The sequence below is a fragment of the Pelodiscus sinensis genome, chromosome 17 (genome assembly GCF_049634645.1).
Source record: "Pelodiscus sinensis isolate JC-2024 chromosome 17, ASM4963464v1, whole genome shotgun sequence".
Classification (NCBI taxonomy): Eukaryota; Metazoa; Chordata; order Testudines; family Trionychidae; genus Pelodiscus; species Pelodiscus sinensis.
Genome location: NC_134727.1, coordinates 33899186 through 33921572, shown reverse-complemented (window position 1 = coordinate 33921572; position 22387 = coordinate 33899186). Strand labels below are relative to the sequence as shown.

The window sequence follows — 22387 nt, the reverse complement described above, 5'->3', positions numbered from 1 at the left end:
AAAGATGTGGAGAAACTGGAGAAGGTCCAGAGAAGAGCAACAAAAATGATTAAGTATCAGAGGGGTAGCTGTGTTAGTCTGAATCTGCAAAAGCGGCGAGGAGTCCTGTGGCACCTTACAGACGAACCAAAGTGTTGGAGTATAAGCTTTTGTGGGCAAAGACCCACTTCATCAGATGCATGATTAAATGATTAAAGGTCTAGAAGACATGTTCTGTGAGGCAAGGCTGAAGGAATTGGGCTTGTTTAGTTTGGAAAAGAGAAGACTGAGAGGGGACATGATAGCTGTTTTCAGGTATCTAAAAGGGTGTCATAGAGAGGAAGAGTGGGGGAAAATTGTTCTCCTTAGCCTCTGATGATAGGACAAGAAGCAATGGGCTTAAACTACAGAAAGGGAGGTTTATGTTGGACATTTGGAAAAACTTCCTACCTGTTAGGGTGGTTAAACATGGGAATAAATTGCCTAGGGAGGTTGTGGAATCTCCATCACTGGGGATATTTAAGAGCAGGTTAGACAGACATCTATCAGGGATAATCTAGATAGTGCTTGGTCCTGCCATGAGGGCAGGGGACTGGACTTGATGAGCTCTTGAGGTCCCTTCCAGTTCTAATGTTCTATGAAACTTAACAAACAAGTAATCATTTTTAGCTTTTTAGAGTGACGTATACTAAACAATATGAGAAATATGCAATTTCATGTCAATGCACAATAGTTAGGATGTGTCCCATAAATGACCAATACTGCAATAATAATACCTTTCATCTAGAGTATGGGAGGGCAGTCCATATGCCCATAGCTATGTGCTGTCTCTATAGAAATCATTAGTGATTCGGGGCTTGGTCTTTCCACTGACTTCAGTGGAAACTGGATTGGGCTTTTAATAATCAAGATGAGGGGAAAGGCAGTGTGCTGAATGAGTAGTGGCTGGCTGGATATTTATCTATGAATACTGATATGCAATGAGGACAGGTATTGTAACTGACCCGGTCAGTGAGTTAAATTACTGTATAGTTGTAGTAAGTTTTGGAATTTCCTATATGACTGTATTGTTCTAACTCAATAAGGGTATGTTTATGCTACAAAGTTAATTCGAACTAACAGCCGTTAGTTCAAATTAACTTTGATAGGCGCTACACATGCAAACCGCTAGTTCGAACTTAATTCGAACTAGCGGAGCACTTAATTCGAAGTAGGTAAACCTCATTCTACGAGGACTAACGCCTAGTTCGAATTAAGTAGTTCGAATTAAGGGCTGTGTAGCCACTTAATTCGAACTAGTGGGAGGTTAGCCCTTCCCAGCTTGCCCTTGTGGCCACTCTGGGCACAACCATGGAAATTCTTCTGCCCCCCTCCTGACCCCGGAGCCCTTAAAGGGGCACGGTCTGGCTACGGTGTCCGTGCCAGGTGCAAGCCTGCCAGCCCCCAGCCAGCAGACCCTGCACCTGGCACGGCACAAGCCAGCCACCCGCTGCCACCCAACCCTCTGCTTCTTCCTGGGACCAGGCTGGTGGCTCCCAGGAGCCTGCCCAGGGCCGCAAGAGGCGGGCGCCCACCTGGTCTAGTGCGGAGATCGTGGACCTCATCCAGGTTTGGGGGGAGGCCTCCAACGTCCACGACCTCCACACTAGGCACAGGAAAGTGGCCGTTTAGGGCAGGAGAGCAGCCAGCCTGGCCACCAAAGGCCACATGCAAACCCAGGAGCATGTTTGCATGAAAATCAAGGTGGTCCAGTGAGACCCCTGACCCTGAGCCCTGAGCTTAGAACCTAAGAACATAAGAATGGCTGTACTGGGTCAGACCAAAGGTCCATCTAGCCCAGTAGCCTGTCTGCTGACAGCAGCCAACACTAGGTACCCTGGAGGGGATGGACCGAAGACAATGACCAAGCCATTTGTCTCGTACCATCCATCTCCAGCCTTCCACAAACAGAGGCCAGGGACACCATTAGTACCCCCTGGCTAATACCACTCCATGGACCCAACCTCCATGACTTTATCTAACTTCTCTTTAAACTCTGTTATAGTTCTAGCCTTCACAGCCTCCTGTGGCAAGGAGTTCCACAGGTTGACTATTTGCTTTGTGAAGAAGAACTTTCTTTTATTAGTTTGACGCCTGCTACCCATTCATTTCATTTGGTGTCCTCTAGTCCTTATATTATGGGAACTAACGAAGAACTTTTTTTATGCACCATCTTCACACCACTCATGCTTTTATAGACCTCTATCATATCCCCCCTCAGTCTCCTCTTTTCTAATCTGAAAAGTCCCAGTCTCTTTAGCCTCTTTTCATATGGGACCTGTTCCAAACCCCTGAACATTTTAGTTGCCCTTTTCGGAACCCTTTCCAAGGCCAAAACATCTTTTCTGGGGTGAGGAGACCACATCTGTACACAGTACTGAAGATATGGCGTGCCATAGTTTGATACTTCCCCTCTTCCTTCTTCCCCTGGCTTCCCACTTCCAGCTCCCTCCTCCCAGGTTTCTCCCTCCCCTCTCCCACCCTCTCTCTTCCCCTCTCCCACCTCCTTTCCCCACTCTCCCCAGAGGTTAATCCCCCCCCTCAGTTTTGTTAAATAAAGAGAGTTTCTATTTTTGAACACACATGTCCTTTATTTTGTACATCAGGAAGGGGGGCTAGGGAGGGGTAAGTGGAAGAAGGTGAGGGAGGAATGGGGTACGAGCCCCCGATGAGGAGGACTGGGGTGGCTCTGCGGGCTCCTCGGGGTGGAAGCTCTCCTGCAGGGTCTCCTGGATCCTGACAGCCCCCCGATTGACCCACCGGATGGCAGCCTGCAGCAAGTGCAGCCGGGCTGATGGCCGAGTGCTGTGATGTGCCGAGTGTGGGCACTCAGGGCACTCCAAGACAGGACCACTTAGCTATCCCTCATCGAGGTAGACCAGCAAGCGGGGAACCCTGAGAACTGTCTGTCCGGGGTGGGGGTTGGGTCCCTTTAAGCACAGCCCTGGGCTAGCCTGAGACAGCAGCTCCACACTCTAAGTCGTAACCTGATGCCCTGCTGGCACAGCTTCCGGCCAGCCTTAACTTCGGTTCAGGGTCCACTCAATGTGGACATGCTAGTTCGAATTAGCAAAACACTAATTTGAACTAGTTTTTAAGTCTAGATGCGCTAATTCGAATTAGCTTAGTTTGAATTAACTAAGTTAGTTCGAATTAGTCCTGTAGTGTAGACATACCCTAAGGGACTGTGGGGAGAGTAAACAAGAAAGCAATGAAAGAGATCTGGATAAGGACAGCCCAGTACATATCCAAAAGACAACGAGTCAAGCTTTTAGCTAACTTAGTGGCTTTGTGGAAATGGGGAAGCCAGGAGTTTGGGGACTCTCGACACCTCAAAGGAGTAAGACTCCGATGCTTTGTAATTAGCTGCAGATTCTGCAGTTTATGGAACATGTGATGGGATATACAAACTCCACGCTGAGGAAAAACCAGTTGAGGAGCTGCTCTGGATCCAGGTGGCTCCGCCCCAGCGCAACTGCAAACCCTGCATAAGCTTCCAGTTCATAGCCTGCATCGAACTACTCCACAGGTGCTTAAAAGAGCAGTCGCTCACTAGTAGGCCGACGAGGAAATGAGCTGGCCTGTGCTCTGCACTCCTATGAAGGAGCATCTCAGGACCACTTTCTGTATGAGGCCTGGCGATAGTGACCTGACCATCCCTGCACAGGAGGCCCTGGTGACTTTTTGTAGATCAGCAATTGCATTTTTGTGTGCAGTGATTTGCTTCACTCTGAGGGAAGAGAGGACACTGGTAGAAAGTGATCCGGGGGGCAGTTGCATAGCACCCCAAGGTGTGGCGCTTAGCTGCCTATCCTTGGGTCCTGGATTGGAGCCAGGTGGAGAGGGTGGGCTCCCCTACCAACCCATAAATGCGGTAGAGGGGGAAATCATAGAAATCTATCCCTTGGCAAGGAGCCAAGTTGAGGAAGACCCTGAAGATACAAGGCTCCAGACCTCAAGACACTAGAAGCCCAGAAGCCCTTGCTGAGTTCTGAAGATTCCCCATCATGGAACTCTTTGGGCACCCTGAAAGTGGTGGACTTGGACATGTGATCTGGGCAGAGGCTGAGCAGTTTAAAAGACAGACCATTGCAGTGCAGCACTGTAGTGAGGAAGGGGAATGCCTGGACGGGAGACTACCTGCCACATCCCTGCGTGACCACTAGGTGGAACTGGTGATGAGTGTTCCCTTATGCAGGGAAGTTCTCTGGCATATTTGTCATAGCTGCTTCATTAGTAACAGTTTAAAGACCAGTAAGTTTACCTCTGCTAGTATGGAGTAACAGGTCAATACTTGGCCCAGGTTTAAGCCCCTTTCCAGTAACTCTTTACTGTGGCTCTAGAAGGAAAGAGGCCATTGTTTCAAATGATAAATTGTCCTTATATGAGGCTATGCTTCAAATTATTGTCCAGTCATATTAGCAACTTTGTTGAAGGTCACACTAATACTTCAGTGGAATTATTTTCCACTGACCTTCTCTTTTCACTGACCTTGTCATTTTTACATCAAGGAATACCCTTGTTTTTTCAGTGAGGTCCAGAAGTCATTGCTTTTTTAGATGAGCCAGTTGGATAGCTCATCATACTTCCATTGAATCTCACTTTCCTTCCGTTACACATGGCTGACAGTTGACAATTGACATAATCCGCTCTTCAGGAAGGTGTCCTGCATGTGTTTCAGTATGACTGATATTTATTTTAATTTTTACAGCATGCATGGAGTTTTATATGTCACTAACTCCTTTCTCCACTTTCGACTCCAGGATTCTGTTTAAAACTAGCATTTTTAAAAGGACCCCAATAGCTGGACACTTAACTCCTATAGGTTCCTTTGACAATCTCAGTCTAAGTGAATATTTGTTGAAGCCCATGTTATCTTCATTTTTTTGAGTCTGCTATAAAGGATCTGAGCCAAGCAGTAGAAACAAGGTCTCCTGCATTTGCTCTGTTATTGCTGGTATAATGTCTGCATTTATCCTTTATTTTACTGATGGATGATGGCCTGCTGTGAAGATTTTACAATACAGAACTTGAATTTTCATAGAACATACATCTTTAAAAAATTCTAAAAGTTGCTAAGAAGGGTGGTGACATCATTTAAAAGTGAGCTAGCAGCCATTGTATTACATACCTGCATGTATTTGTAATACAGATCCCTCCTGGGGGGAGGGATAGCTCAGTGGTTTGCGCATTGGCCTGCTAAATCCAAGGCTGTGAGTTCAATCCTTGCATTTGGGGCAAAAATTTGTCAGGGATGATACTTGGTCCTGCTGTGAAGGCAGGGGACTGGACTCTACTCAATGACCTTTCAAGGTCCCTTCCAGTTCTAGGAGATAGGCAATCTCCATTAATTTAAAAAAAATTAATTGAATACCTGCCAAAGAGATAAAGCAGTCTTGCAGGACTATTCATCATTACCTGAGCTTCTGAATTTTAAAGCCACTGTATTTTAGAACTATATGTATGCATATAACACTTAGGACTACAATCAGAATTGGTCTGTGATGAATACTTTTCTGGTTTATACCTGAAAAGACTCTTTCTGTTGCCAGCACAGACCTTTCCTGTAGAAGGGAAAACTGAGTTCAAATTTAGGACACTTGCCATTTGGAGAGAATATGCTTAAGCCATCCAGATACAATGAAATTTTGCAATGACCCTTAAAACCTGTCACTGCAGAATTGAAGGTTAATCTGTCTTATACCTCAATCAACCATGAACAAGCAATATAGTACATTGAGCAAAAGAACAGGAGATTTCAACATGGTAATGAGTTAGACTCCCAATGTATCTATAACAGGAATTTTAATCCTTTCTGTTGCAAGCCTGAGTCTGTAGGTCATAGTAAATGATCCCCAATAAATTCTTAAATCTATTCAAAACTCCTGTCAAATAGATGTACATGGATGTCTCGTTTGACAAGCATGCATCAGTTAGAAACACTTGGTATTTAGTCCCTTTAATGATTATGAATGCTGTATGGAAAAAGAAGGAACTATGGTATTAGGTGACAGTTACCAACTCACTGACATAATACAAGGACTACTAAACTTATCTGAAGCAGTGTGGTAGAGGGCCACATTTTAATCTGTTCTGGTGGATGAGAGTTACAGGACTCCAAATTTGTTTTTTGAAAATGGAGCTTAGAAGTATCAAAAAATAGTTGTACATTTCAAACTGCATCTGTTATCTTTACCCCCACTCATTATTCCAGGAATTAGTGCTGACTGCCAAAGATGCCAATAAAAGATGTATTCTTTCATTCCCCAAATATAACGTACAGGAATGGTGTTTGAAGTGATCTGGGAGTAAGCCAAAAGGGATGGCATAGTGATGTAAAGATCAGTTTATATCTAGATCCAACAATAAATTCTGGTATCTACATTATTTTTAATAACTGAGAAGCCAATTGCATGATAATATACAGGTAGTATTGATCTTAGCCAGGAGCATCTGAGTGCCAATCCTGGTTTTGACATTGAATGCCTAACATATGTCACTTAACTTCTCTGTGACTTCATTTCCTCATTTGAAAAATGAGGATAATAATCTATACTTGCATCATAGAATTGTTAAGGATCACTGTAATTAGTGCAGCATTTTGAAAATGAAAGGCACCATGAAAGGTAAGTGCTAAGGTTCTTTTTTTTAATAAATGTAGTTAACAAGTGAGATCAAAGGTTTTTCAAATCTTAGGCTTTAAGAAAAGTCTATTAGAATTTAACAGGGATTCTATGGCTACTTCTCTAAAAATGTATGGAATTTAGGAGAGTAATACCTTTAACATAGACATTTTAAACCAGACTATAGGATTTAAGAGCGATAATATCCCTGCTACAGAATTGGTTATTTTAAAGTTAGAAAGGATGTAATTCTTTATAACATTTAGTATGTAACTATAATTGAACCAACTTTTGTCATATTCGTGGTAAATTATACAAAGGGGGGGATGGTAAACATGTAATTGGATACACTGGAAAAGATTAATTAAAATTGCAACGATTTATTTAAAAATAATTTTATATAGCATATGATAACTGCTCAGTGCATCTGATTTTAATTTGCCTAGTTGACAACTCATTAGCAGCTTTGAAAAAAACCTTGACAAAACAAAGAGGGAACACAGCCTCTACTTGGGGGTTATACACAAACTCCAATAAGATAAAAAATGACAGTTAACAAAATTCTGTGAAAATAATTTAAAAGAGTAATCACTGCCTAATTTTAGAGCTGTGTCTAGTATAAAATACGTATTTCTGGAGGCGAAAAATAATTTTTATATTCCTCATCTTTAATATTTCATTGAGTTTTGGGATGGCTTATTTAAAGGTTACATATTAAATGTTTATCGTGCATTGGACATCTTCGGAAGTGTGTATTATGAATTTGCAATTTTTATAAAACAGCATTCCTCATAACATCCTCAGATTTATTTTTAAAAAAATGTAGTGAGCCTTTGGATTGCTTAACAGTTTGTTTGTACAGTAGTGGTCTCTTCTGCCTTTATTTGCATATAGCTCCTATTAAGACTAACGGGAATGTATGCACATGCATAGAGAGGAGACTAAATGGCTTAATTTTCTTGCATCTGGGAGACATCTATACTTTACAACTAGATTGTACTGGAAAGTGCATAAAAGGGATAAGGAATAGTGCTTTCTTTCCTGTTCTATGCTGAACTAGTTCCCACTGTAATAAATGCACGATAGAGAGTGAAGTATTAGCGTGTCCAACTGCTGCTTAAAATTTTACAATTGAACCCATGGGGAGCATGTATGCCAAAAATTAGCTGTACTGTATCTCCAAACCATTCTGTATTTCTGTATTCATGTAACAATTTAAAACCCACTGTGGATATATTACTCAATTTGAACAATACATTGTGTCGGGGGGAGGGGGGGGGGGAATCCCAGCCATATAATAAAAACCAGAGTCAGCCCAAATGATGACATTCTAACTCTGGAGTAGATCTGTGCATAATTACGGAGAGACCTTTAGTGTACATCTTTTTAAAAATGCTTCTTTCTACAGCACCTCTCGGTTCAAGCATTTCTGGCTTGTATGATTCTATGATACACAATTAGTAGTAAATGTAGGTTGTGTAGTGCTCAGGGCAGCCAACAGCCTCCACAGCCTCCTAGGCAAGATGTGGGGGCTGGCTCTGTGCTCCCAGAAGGGATGGGACCTTGAGCGTAACGGGCGGGGCCAGAGGCCGCTGGCCATAAGCCCCACCTAGAGCATGGTGTGCTCCCCTCGACCCCCAGAGCTGCATGGAGCATGCTGCATGGCATTCTGGCAGCTGTTTAAAGGACCTGGGGCTCCAGCTGGCATCACTGCCACTACCACAATAGCAGCAGTGGAGGTCGAGAGGCCCGGGCCCCCTATTCCCCTCCGGTCAGCGGGCCTGGTAATGCTGGATTGATAGTGCTGTAGACCATGGTCTGTTTATTCACAGAAAAGGAAAAGAATGAACAGCGAGCATTGCTGTCATGTTCAGCATTGGTTATGTGTGTCATATACAAACACACTTTATTGTCCACAGCCCAGCAAAGGTTAGCAGTGAAATCCAGGCCCTATTAAAGTCAATGAGAGTTTTGCCATTGCCTTCACTTCAGCATGACCCAGATTTTCCTGTAGGCGAATAGAGATGTTCAAAGGGTCTGGCAGTGCACTGCAGCACTAGTAAGCAAGATCATTTGTTCAGTTAAGATACTTAAAATCGTTCATGCCAGCTGTCTGTCAGTGAGAGGAAAACTGGCTTATCTGACAAATCATTACACAGACAACTTGCTCTAGGGGCAGGGATTGGCGCTGAGCAACCCTGTCACAGTTGCAGGTTCAGGTGTCAGGCCTTACGCTTTCACCTTCCTGGGAGAGGATTTTTGCATTTCTCATTCTTCAGTCAGGCCCTTGGCCCTATGCATCCACTGTGCTTCCCCAGCAGGTACAATTGAGTTCAGCCCCTTTGTATCTACCCTTAGGTCATGTGTAGAGGAGCTATGTGGAGTCAAGAACCCCCCTTCGCTGATTTCTTCTTGGCCAGTTGTGGCAGGGGGGAGGATGGAGAGGGATTCTGTCCTACCACTGGCCAGTCCCCCACACTCTTGGCCCCAGTCCCGGGCAGCCAGGCCCTACACAGGGAGCAGAATCACTGAGACAAGCCACTTCTCATATTGGCTGCTCCAGTCACTGCTCTGTGCAGAGCTGCTTGAGAGAGAGACCCTGACTGGGGAAGTAGTGGTGGCGGCAACAATTTGAAATACGAAGCATTTAATCTAAAAAGCAACATCTCTATTCTGACATGCCTCTTGGGGGTTGCAGTTCCAGTCAGTTCTGCATGCTCCAATTCTCCTCTATAGACTGGGCTCAGTGATCAGACTACATCTCTCATGACGTACCTTGATCTCCCCACCTAGTGAAGGGTGACAGTTGTATCTTGGCAGTTACATGGCCCTGGTGCACCATGGGAGATGAAGTCTTGCTTGCAGGCATGGGCCACAGAGGAGACTGAGAACATAAGGAACCTGAACTATCTGTATGAGGCACTGTGGTAGCATTTCAGAGCAGAAATATTTCAGTTTTCAGGCATTTAATTTTTCAAGCAAAAAAATAAAAATGTCCGTGGACAATAGATACATTTTTAATGAAAAATGTGTATAATTGAAAACCCAAGTTCCTGTTGAAAAACTGGGTGGAATTAGATGCAGAATTTTTGATCACCCTGATCCTGGACATTTTGAATAGATTTAAAAATATGCTGTTCAAATAATGGAATTTTTCATGTGCTGGCAATTCAGAAAAAACAAAAACAAAAACCCCAAACCAAAACCCAGAAAACCTCACTTTTGGTTGAACTGAAAATTATTTTCAGACATTTTGATTTTCAAAAATGTCAAAGAAAATTCAATTTCAGGTGGAATCAACCCAGTCGATCGCCCTGAAATGAAATGTTTCACTTTTGAGAATTTTTAAGAGTTGTTATTTTTTTTTAATTAAAATTGTGAATTGAAAAATTGAAACATTTCATTTTGAAAATATTGAAAGGACACCTTTCAGTTTTCTATTTGCTTTTAATTTTTTTTACCCAAACCAAAACAATTTGGTGAAATTGACACAAATAAAAAAGCTTTGGTTGAAAATCTTCACCCAGTTCTACTTTGAAATGATGGCTCTGATGACAAGAACCTACCCTTGGAAGTGTGAGATGCATGGTCTCAGACCTTTGTTGCCTTAATCTCCCTCCATCCCTCATAGGAAAGGTCAGAAGATAAATTTTGTAGCAAAACCACAAACCCATGCTGGATTCAGGCAACTTCTGAGATCCTTATTCTACTATTCCACTCACAGTGGACACACAGGGTACATCTAGACTACAGGGTTTTGTCGACAGAAGTTTTGTCGACAGATACTGTCGACAAAGCTTCTGTCGACAAAGAGCGTCTACATTACATTCAGTTCTGTCGACAAAGCAAGCTGCTTTGTCGACATGGCAGTGTAGACGCAAGGACAGTTTACATGCAATAACGCTTTCTGTTGACAGAACTCTGTCGACAGAAGGCGTTATGCCTTGTGAAATGAGGTTTACCAGCGTCGACAAAACTGCTGAGTTCTGTCGACATTATGTCGACAGAACTCAGCGGTAGTGTGGACGCAGGTATAGTTTTGTCGACAAAACCCTGTAGTCTAGACACACCCACAGTGATGTGTTTTTTCATCTGATTCCTGACATAGCTGAGACTGCCTCACGTTAGCATAATTATTGCTTCTCTGCACATATACCGAGCAGCCAAGCAACAGCACTTGTTAAGGCTTCCTTCCCATTCTGCAAAGTTGCCTTTGATGCTGGAAGCAATCTACTTTTATTTTCAGAACCAAATTACAGCTACGTTTCTTTTCTTTCCTGCATTATGTGTTGAAATCTGCAGGTCATTAATAACTAAGAGATTAGTTAAAATGAGGTGCCTGGTACAATACATATCATCCTTCATGTAAGTGATACAGTGTTATAAACCTATTTGATGCAATACAAACTTGTGATGAAATTAGAAAATGTAGCCAGGACTATATGCTGGACAGAAGAAAGTGCTGGGAGCTTGTCCAAACACAAGAAGTGCAATTTTTTGAAAAGTTAAAAAATTTTTTTGGTTTAGTCAGATACAAAACAGAACCACTTTCCCCCTCAAAAATTTTTTTCCCAAATGTTTTTTCATAGAAATTTTTATTGAAAATGTTATTAATTTTTCTTTCAAATTGAAAAATATCCAATCAATAACTTTATGTTTGGGTTAAAAAATTGATTAAAATAATACTTATTGTAATGAGCTAGCCAATCCCAAACCCCATGCAGACCTATTTTGATAGTGTCAAATTTGCATATGAACTCCAGCTCAGCAGTTTCACACTGCAGTCTGTTTTTGAAGTTTTCTTGCTCAAGTATGGGAGCTTTCAAGTCTGTAAGGGTATGTCTACACTGCATTCCTCTTTTGAGAGAGGAATGCAAATGCAGCCAAGCGAAATTGCAAATGAAGTGTGGATTTGAATTTCCCGTGCTTCATTTGCATAATTGTGTCCGGCCGCTATTTCGAAATACCCTATTTTGAGATAAAAAATGCCGTGTAGACACGGTTATTTTGAAAGGCACCCCTTCTTTCGAAATAACCCTTAACGGGTTATCCTGCATTTGCATTCCTCTTGAAAGAGGAATGCAGTGTAGACATACCCTAACTATGTACAGGGAGGTTAAAGTGCTCTCCTATTGGTTTTTGTATGTCACTTTGCCATTCTTGATGTCTGATTTGTGCTCATTTATTCATTTGCATAGAGACAGTCTGGTTTGTCCAATGTATATGGCAGAGACGCATCATTGGGACATGATGGCATATATCACATTGGTAGATGTGCAGGTGAATGAGCCCTTGTTGGTATGGTTGATGTGGCTAGGTCTTATGATGGTGTCACTACGGTAGATGTATGGACAGAGTTGGCATTTGAGTTGGTTGCAGGGACTGGTTCCTGGGTTAGTGTTTCTGATGTATGGTGTGTAGCGGTTGGTAAGTTTTTGTTTCAGGTTAGGGGCTGCCTGCCTTCAGGTTGCAAGACTGACCTTCCTCCCAAGGTCTGTGAGAGTGAGAGATTGTCATCTAGGGTAGGTTGTAGATTCTTGATGATGTGTTGGAGAAGTTTGCTGGGGGCTGTAAGTAATGGTCAGTGGCATTCTGTTGCTTTCTTTGTTGGGTCTATCCTGTAGTAGGTAACTTCTGGGTACCTGCCAGTCTCTGTCAATCTGTTTCTTCATTTCCCTCAGTGGGTATTGTAGTTTCAAGAATCCTTAATAGAGATCCTGTAGGTGTATGTCTCTCTCTGAGGGACTGTAGCAGATCCAGTTGCATCTTAAGGCTTGGCTGTAGACAATGGATCATGTGATGTGTTCCGGATGAAAACTGGAGGCATGTAGATACGTATAGAGGATGTGGTCAGTAGGTTTCTGGTATAGCGTGGTGTTTATGTGTTATGACAAGGTCAGGCTACAGGGCTGCTACAGAGTGGGGGAAAAGGCAGCTCAAAGGGTAAAAGGCCTGATAAGTAAGGGTGGAGAGCTACAGGGCAATTAGGAGCAGCTGGCAGGGAGCAGGCTTAGGCAGATTGGAGCCAGATGACTCCACTTCAGGCCTTCTGGAGACCTTTAAAAGCCTCCCCAGTTAGAAGGGAGGGGGGAGCGAAGAGAAGAGAAAGAGACAGAGCCCTCCCCTACCCCTGACAAAGGCAGAAGGCTGTCAGCCCAAATGCTGGCCAGAGAAAGAGGGGCCCTCGCCACAGTGTCCATCACTTATTTGCATTGTAGTGTCCAGGAAGTGGCTCTCGTGTGGAGTAGTCCAGGCTGAGACTGATGGTGGGTTGGAAATTGTGGGAGTTGTGGTGTTTTGGAAATCTGTACCATTAACTTTGAGGTGGAAATAGGGTTGCCAGATGATTTAACCGAAAATACTGAACCCCCCCCCCCAAAAAAACCCCAAAAAACCACTGGGGGAAATATTCTGTTGAGAAAAAAAGGGGGGGAGACCAAAGTTGTTAAGCAAAATAAATAAATAAATAAATAAAATAATAAAAAAACCCACAGCATGGCCCCTTTAAGAAATGCTTTTGAGGCTTTTTGGCCCTAACAGGCTGCTGGCAGCCATCTTGTCTCCCTGCTCCGGGCCGGACAGCTCCCCTGCAGAACCCGGTAAGCACTCAGGATTTTCACCTTCTGGCCGGGAAAAAATCAGAAAATAACCGACATTTTAGATGTCAAGTATTTTCTGAATTTTTTTACTGGACAGGAGGCAAAAATACCGGATGGTCCAGGTCAATACCGGACACCTGGCAACCCTAGGTGGAAGGGAATTGTAGCTATGCAGCACCCGCCAGGAAGAGTTTCTGTGCCTTGTTTATTCAGGTTTCTAACCCTTGGCATACTGTTGATAGTGAACTGATTGTTCAAATAAATGTGTTGAAATGTTTTCAAAACAAGCTCCCATAAAGATGTAGTTCAATTGATGCTTATGGGAATGAGCATCTTAGAAAAACCACCCCTCATACTACTTGCTGCAATACTTCTTGTCCCTGGCTGGGGCATTTGCTTCCATTGGGTTTTTAATAATCCCTTTGCTATCTTTAGTGCCTTCTACTCCCTTGATAAACAGCTTTATCCATATACTGACAGCAGTAGACAGTTGGTATAATTGTCTGAATCCTTTTGAAAACGTTATGAGGCTGGCAAGCATATTGCAAGGATAAGGTAGGTCAGAATAAATGACATGGTTTTAAATTGTCATATGGAAATATATTGGGTTATAGTGAGTACAGTATCTATACTCCTAATTAAAAGCAAAGTGAAACAAAATACACATTGTGAATTGTCATCTCCTGCAAGCTGGGCAGTAATTTTCATTATTAATATTGGCAGATCCAAAGACTCTGAAAGGAGCTTAGAATCAAACGATTCAAGAAGAACAGAAGAACAGAACGGCCATACTGATTCAGACCAAAGGTCCATCTAGCCCAGTATCCTGTCTGCCGACAGTGGCCAATGCCAGATGCCCCAGATGGAGGGAACACAACAGGTAATTCTCATGTGATCCCTCCCCTGTCACCCATTTCCAGACAAATAGAGTTTAGGAACACCATTCCTACTGTGTATTGAATGAATGGACTGTATTTTTCATTGCCTTGCACCTTATGTTATGAGATACCCCAGCACACTGATTTGTAATTCATTCCCATTGTGATTTAATAGCATATCACCCTTGTTTTGTACTCCCCTTGCAATGAGTGGGTGACTGCAGAAGGTGCAGGGTAATGTAGAATCTGTGGAATAAACTGACAATTTGGCTCACAAATAATCTTCTTGAAATTATTCTGATTTTTCCCCATCAACTGATATATTTTTTCCCTTTTCATTTGTGATTTTACAATGGATATTTCATTTTGGCTCCTGCATATTCATTCTAAGTCCACATTCCTATTCAGTTTCTGCATGGTTTTGAAGATTCACTGACTCACTTGTTAGAGCTATTCAGGTTCCAGTGTCTAGCAGACTGGGACCTCTTGTGCAAATTTGAAAAGCAGAAGATAACCTAAATTTGAAGATCTGTGTTTAAAAAAATTGAAAGATTTCATGCGGTTATTTTTGCTTTGGACTCAGGAAGGTCTTTACCTAGCTATAACTGCAGATATATCAACTGGTACGTGTCAGTTTTAATTCTAGTTGGAAGGATTTATAGAAGGTGTGTGGTGCCAGCAGTGTAGGCAGATACGGAAAACAATAAACCAAGTCTCCCAAAGAACCATAATTCACATGCAGAGATTGCCTGGGAGCAGAACCTCTATTTGGCTTTCCGGGAGGTTTGAATTCTTGCATAAAGTCTGGCAAGATTTCAGGCTTCTCCCCTGGGGGGGAAATCGACCAGCATAACTATGCGGAGGCTAATTATTCTGCTCTACCTATGTCGGTATAACTCTCCTTGTCACTTTGGAAGGGGATTAATTATTCTGGAATAAAATCACTTTTATTCTGAAATAGAATATCCACATGGGAGTTGTCGTGGCATAGCTGTAGTTCAATAATTATTCTTCGACAGCTAATCAAGTCAGTTTCCCTTTGGAGACAAGTCAAGAAGGACGGTCAAAAGGCCAAACTGTTCTAATATTTTGTTTGTCTGGCATGTAAGAATCATGTAAAGCTTTAGTCACATGTAGGATAGGAGCATGACGTGAACTGGGCAATGCACCTTCAGAGACCTTTATGCTTTCTCCCACGCCTTTGCCCCTTATGCATAGAAAGGTCTCCTTTTACAATTTCACACCGGTGCCATCAAGTTCCTCCCTAAGATTCTCTTCTGCCATGTTGCCTAAAGAACCCCCTCTGCTGGTCATATCTAGTCAGGTGATGCACTGGTAACAGGTGTGATCCAATCCAGCAATTCCTGCATAACATAAGGCCAAATCCTGAGAGATGCTGGCTTCTGTGGGAGTTGCAGGTGCTCACGACCTTTCAGATTTGGCACTTGTTGATTTGTCTAGAGCTGTAGCAATGAAGAACTTATGGAACCAGATGTCTCCTTGGGGAAAAAACTAGGTGGTAGCTCCAGAAACCAAGCAGCGCAGATCTGTTCCAAAGCAGTCAGAAGAAAAGTGATGAAATCTGTTTAGTTTCTGGTGTCAGACTGGTGTCAGACTGACATGCGCAGATACATGTTTGATTCTTCCCATTTTTTGCAATGCTTCTTATCTATAGTCATGGGCTAATTTAAACTCTAGGGTCATTGTATTGTCATCAGGGATGAGCTAAGCCACTGTGCCAGGTTAGAAAATGTTTGCACAAGGAAAGTGACAAGGACCCAGGTGTGAAATGAAAAGTGAATAGCTTGAGATGCCGATCATTTCTAAAAAAAATAAAGCGTGACAGTCAAGGGTGAGATCTTTACCATCCTGCACACTGTTTTGTTTCCAGGCTTCTGATTGAAGCATCTGAAATAATTCCTTACTAGGTTCCATGCTGTTTATTGGCCAGGGGATGTGGTGTACATGCTGTTGCTGGGAAACTGAGACTGGGAAGAAGAGAGAGAGAGAAGAAAATGCAGCAGGTAGAAGCAGCATGTGGAAATGCTCCATTTAGTTTTAATGCGGTTTCCAAGTGTCCCTGGTTTAACACTCTCTCAACTGCTGGTGGTGTTTGGGGAACATAGGTGTATTTCTCACTGAGAGAAGCTTGGTTTGAACAAAATGAAATAAGGTTTCAGAGAGATTTACTCTCCTTATGTCACACTGCTAGGGGAGAAAATAGCAGAATCCCAGCAATGGTAGGAGAACTACCTAATTTGTGCTTGTGAAGGTTTTTCCACTGCTCAAAGAGTGAAGCTGTTAGCTACTAAGAGGCTTAGTGTAGTGCTATGGGGGAAAACAGATGGGAAAATATTTAGATTGTTAGTTCTTTGGGGCAGGAACTCTTTTTGTTACGTATGTACAGTGCGCGTATGTCTAGACTACAGGTTTTTTTCAAAAAAATTTCCCCTGCGTCTAGACTGCTGCCACGTTCTTTCGAAAATAAATCAAAAGAACGTGGCAGATTTTTCAACCGCGGAAAACCTCATTTAATGAGGAAGAACACCTTTTTTCGAAAGCGCTCTTTCGAAAAAAGGCGCTATGTAATGCAAATTGTGCTTTTTCGAAAGAGAGCATCCAAACTGCCTGGATGCCCTCTTTCAAAAAAGCGGCTTGCTTTTTTGAAAGTACCGGTTGTAGTCTAGATGCTCTTTTTCGAAAGAGGCTTGCAGTCTAGACGTAGGCTGTCCCAAGGTGTCCTGATTCCGGGTTGGGGACTCTAAGCACTACCTCAACACAATCATAAAAGCAAGGAGAGGATCAGGATCAGCAAGAACATTCATAGCTAGGAGTGTCACAAGATTGCTACTGGCACAAGTGCTCCTCATTGAGGCAAACCCGTTAAAGAGAATGGACCAGAAAAAAAACAAAAACAAAAGAGGTTCTCTCCTAGAGATCCTGGGAGGTGCCTTGCCCTTGGAGTAAGAGTACATGTGATCTCTGCCATTTTGGCCATTACACTTGTACTTGAACTAGGCTCTTTTAACGCTCAAAGTATGAGCAGTTACAGCATGAGCTAAAAGGACAAGGCTCCCTAGGGTGGGCTGTAAGACTCGCATCCTCTGTAGGTTGGGCATAAAGGACCGACCTGTAACACCCCCATGGATTGCAGTCAGACCACAGTATAAATTAACAAACAACATGATTTGGTCTACAAGCCATGGTCCCTCTCCCTTGATAGCTAATGTTGTTTCTACAGGCAGCATGCTGAATCCTGATGCTGATGCAGAACTGTGGCAGAGGAATTTATGGAGTGCATATCTGTCATGTTAATCATGATGTGAAAACAAATGATCATGGACTAAAACTGGCTGAGAACTAGAGAACGGATGTGCTTCTTTACTTTTAGATAGCTGTTGAAAATAGAAATGCTTTTCTTTCTTCCAAGGAATAGTCTGACCTAGGTCATTACAGAAACTTTCTCCCTGTTATGTTTTGGTGACTGCTGAAAAAGAACTCAAACCACCAATTCTTCCCCCCCTTTTTTAAGCACAGAAGAGAGCAAATAGGGTTGTTAACCCTCCCAGGTGGCCTGGAGTCTCCTGGAATCAGCATTGATCTCCCAGTGACTATTGAGAGCCATCCGGGAACTATTAATAGGATATTTTAAGAAAAGGATATTACTTCATGATGGAAAAAAATCTCCAGAGTAGCTTCAGTCAGAGTTGGCAAGCCTAAGAGCAAATGAGCTGTAATCCTTCATAAAGGAGAAACCTCTTCCTCAGCAGTGATAATCTGCAACTTCTTTCACATTCCTCCATCAAACCAGGTGAAGGAAACAGGCTACGATACCAGAGGAACGTAACAAGCCCACCCTCAGAATAAATGAGTGGATCTGAAATGTAGGATGACCAGGTGTCTGGTTTTTGATCAGGACATCCAGTCAAAAATGCACTGTGGTGGCTTTGGTCAACGCTGCCGACTGGGTCCTTAAAGTCTGGCCAATGGTGCTGTGGAGCTAAGGCAGGCTTGTCCCTACCTGTCCTGGTTCCACACTGTGACCCAGAAATGACCAGCAGATCCAGCTCCTATGGTGGGGGCGGGGCACAGGGCTCTGTGCACTGCCTGGGCCCTGAGAACCAGCACGGCGCTCCCATTGGCTGGGAACCATTGCCAATGGGAGCTGTGGGGGCAGTACCTGCGGGTAAGAGCAGCACTGCATGCAGAACTACCTGCTGTGCCTCCCCCTCAGAGAAGGACCTCTGGCACCAAGACAGGCAGAAAACCTGCTTTAGCTCCTCTGCTGTGCTGCTGACAGGGAGCCGCCGGAGGTAAGCCCATGCCCAAACCCTGGGCAGCAACTCTCTGAGCCCCCCAAACTCAGAGCCCTCTTCTGCACCGCAAACTACTCATCCTTGGCCCCATCCCAGAGCCCACATCCCATCCCATCCCATCCCCCAACCCCATGCCCTAGTCCTGTGAAAGTGAGTAAGGGCAGGGGAGAGCAAACCACTCAGGGAGGGGGAATGTAGTGAGCTAGGGACAGGACCTCAAGGAAAGGGCGGGATGAGTGGGTTTGACCTCAGCAAAGGGGTTGGTGTTTGGTTTTGTGGGATTAGAAATTTGGCAACCCCACAAATGCACAAAAAATTAGAAGGGCATAGGGCAGCACTGGTATATCATATGCCCCTATATAGATGGTATATGCCCCTATTCAGTTGTTTCTGTATCATTGGTTCTCTGGGCTTTAAAATTGTTATCCTCTGTATTCCAGTGGCACCTATGGGCCTCAGCCCCATTGCATCAGGCAGTATTCAAACATATAACAAAGAACCCTGAAGAACTTGCCACGAGCATCAAATTAATTTCAGCCACTCCTGCTTTTGTTCCTGTTTAGCTTGCCACAATACGAAGCTTATTATTAAATGGGTTTAAACTGGAAGGTATCCAGTGCCTTTCAGTCCCAATAGTTTGGCAGGGATTTACTGAGCACTTTGCAGGAGTAGGTCTAGTTTTGCAGAACAGCAGGAGATGGGTGAGTGTTAAACAGGAGCAAGACTACATTGTATCCTCTTGTGTGCCCTTGTGTCTTGTGTGTGTGTGGGTTTTGTTTTCCAAAGGAAAGAAGGGTTCTAAAGGTTGAACCTCTCTAGTCCAGCACTCTCAGGACCTGACAGGTGCCAAACCAGAGAATTTGCCGAAGCATGGGAGATCAATATTGTCTAGCAGCATTGCCAACACGTCCACTGCTTGCTGAGCTCATACAAGACATTTAGGGGGTAAATTAGAGCTAAATAACAGCACAGAACACTGACAACCAGGACTGGTGGCTGTAAACAAACTTTATGGGACCACGAGAAACTTAGGCACACTCATGGTAAGTTGACATCCAGCTAATTAAAATCATGCCAGACCACGGATGTTGCCAGACCAGAGAGTGCTGGAATAGAGAGGTTCAACCTGTAGTACTTTCTACTCCCCTCCTGCCTGCTCCTTTCCCCTCCTATATGTTTGGCTGTGCAATGAGGGGCAATGCAGCTGTAGAAATTGGCCCATATGGCCAATTAGACTGTGAAATAAATTACACCAACATGTAAATGACACTAATGATTAGGAGTGTGAATCTGCTTCAAAATTGTTTTCAAAATTAATATGCGCATTAACCGACAGGGAAGACATATTCCTAGACATGGTATTAAGTGATACTGGAGATATGATTGACTATATAATGAAAGAGAAGTACAGTAAAACTCCAATAGTCCGGCATCCAATAGTCCGGCACTCCTGATAGTCCGGCATCAAAATGGCAAGAGCCTAGTGAGTGAGCTTCAGCAAAAAATGAGTCACAAGGTAACAGCGGCAGCAGCTGAACTGAGCAAAAAGGGTAAAAAAGGCTTAAAAAAACCTAAAATATTACAGTATACTGTATACAGTATGTATAATAAAAAGGGTTAAGAACACTTTATATACAGTATATAATGTATACAGTATATATATAAGCATCTTATAGTACCTCCTGATAGTCTGGCATATCTGATAATCCGGCACCACCTATGTCCCATAGGTTCTGGATTATTGGAAGTCTACTGTATCTGTAAAGCAGGGATCACAATGACATTAGGTTTGGAATTAACACAACAATGAAAGTAAAGAGAAGACGGCAAAAATATTAAACGTAGAAAAGGAGTGACAGGGCCTGCAAAGTCACAGGGCTTTAAATGGCACAGAGTTATTAGAAGCAGACAGTTGGCTCATGTCGAGACAAGAACTCCTGTGAGATCCTTATCCACTGCTGTCAAAGGGAGTCTTGCCATTGACTTGAGTAGGACCAGGATTTGACCCCTAGAAGAAACCATAAGAACGGCCATACTGGGTCAGACCAAATATCCATCTAGCTCAGTATCCTGTCTTCCGACAGTGGCCAGAAGGAGTGATCAGAACAGGTAATCATCAAGTGATCCATTCCCTGTTGCCCATTTCCAGCTTCTGAAAAACAAAGGCTAGGGACACCATTCCTGCCCATCCTGGCTGGACCTATTGTCCATGAATTTATCTAGTTCTTTTTTGAAATCTGTTATAGTCTTGGCCTTGACAGCATCCTCTGGCAAGGAGTTCCACAGGTTCACCATGCGTTGTGTGAAGAAATACTTCCTTTTGTTTGTTTTAAACCTGCTACCTATTACTTTCATTTGGTGACCCCCCCTAATTCTTGCGTTATGGGAACAAGTCAATAACTTTTCCTTATTCACTTTCTCCACATCCATCATGATTTTATAGACTTCGATCATATCCCCCCCTTAGTCATCTCTTTTCCAAGCTAGATCATCATGAACTCGGTGGAACTGTGGTTCCAATAACAATTCTATACAATGTTCTGAAATAAAACTCCTTCTTTGTTTTAAGAAATAATTTTTTCTTAGTGACATGGCACAGGGGAGAGGACAAAAACTCCTGGCTTCTAAACCCTCTGCTAACTCTCTGAACATGGAGTTAAATCACTCACTATTTTGGCTTCGGTCTTCTCTATCTACAAAATAGGATAATCTTCACTGGATCAAGGATCTTCAACATAAGGTTGTCCATGATGTTTGATGTACTTTAACTGGACTGACCCTGTAGGGAAATACAATGCATATTGCTTAGTCTTCACTCAAGCAAACCTTTTTGGATTGACAGGAGTTTGAGTTAGGAATTGAGGATTTGTTCTTCCTCTAAATCATGTAGGCCATATCTTTCTTCTGCATGTGGATAGTCCTGTCCTTGAAACGCTCCCAGGATTTAAAATCACCCTCTGTCTTTCACTTTGACATTTCCTGGATATACGATGATTAACTGAATTGGAAGCAAGATTTAAAATGAGTCCTTAGTTAATCTCAGTGATGAAATTATTTGGATAGATTTATTAATAACAATTATTTATATTATAGTAATACCTGGAGGCCTTAACCTCCTCTTGGGATCCATTAAGCCAGGCACAAAATAAGTCAGGCTCATATCCTAAGAGGTGTTTAGGTGCCTAACTAATTCTGAGGGGATGGGTCTCAATCCCTCCCCCAAAAGCTGCAATATATGTGGCTGAGGCTTCCCAGGTGGGATATTTCTAAATTGCCTAAGCAAAGTATTTGCTTAACTCCCTATGGAAGTCAGTGGAGTTGACTTTCAGTCATCTTTGGGTCAGGTCCACAACATAACACCAGTGATATGTGCATGAAGAAGAGACTGTGCCTCTTTAGGAGAATTCTCAGATATGATCCTGGTATGTCAAAGAAGAAAATGAATGGTCGGCCATCTGCAGTCTTAGGTTCTTGTTCTGCCACCTTTCCTCAATTTGAGTTGAAATCAAAGGGACTTCTCACACTGCAAAGTACTCCTCAACATACCATTTGTAGCAATAACACATAATTGATTGCAGTGGGTATACTTAACATGCCAAAGGGCTGACAACCCTCAGTAAATAGTCTAGAAAACAAATTGATTTTTTTTTACTCTTCATCCCTATGCGTTTCAGCTTCATTCATTATATAACATCCCCATAATCATCTTGATACATTACAAATTGGGTAGCAATTCAACAACTAAGCTTGTTCTTTTGATTTAAATCTCCCGTTATAGACAGTAGACACAAAAAGATAAATATAAATGTATTATATGTAAAATATGAATATTTCTATTGCTTTATTAATCTCATGCAAAATTCCAATATTTTAGAATTCCTAACGCATTCCTAAAATATCTTGGATCAAGAGGTGCACATAAGCAAATACCGGAACCTCAGGGGAGATGCGCC

The 22387-nt window shown here is 42.8% G+C and overlaps 1 long non-coding RNA gene across 1 annotated transcript in view; it reads left to right on the top strand.

Annotated features, from left to right (window-relative positions):
* LOC112543882 (uncharacterized) overlaps positions 1–14149 on the top strand; it is a 149172-nt gene extending 135023 nt beyond the window's left edge. Inside the window, exon 4 of the long non-coding RNA XR_003087166.2 lies at positions 13964–14149. This is a non-coding gene — a long non-coding RNA (uncharacterized LOC112543882). The remainder of the gene's footprint in view (positions 1–13963) is intronic.
* Positions 14150–22387: the final 8238 nt, after the last annotated feature.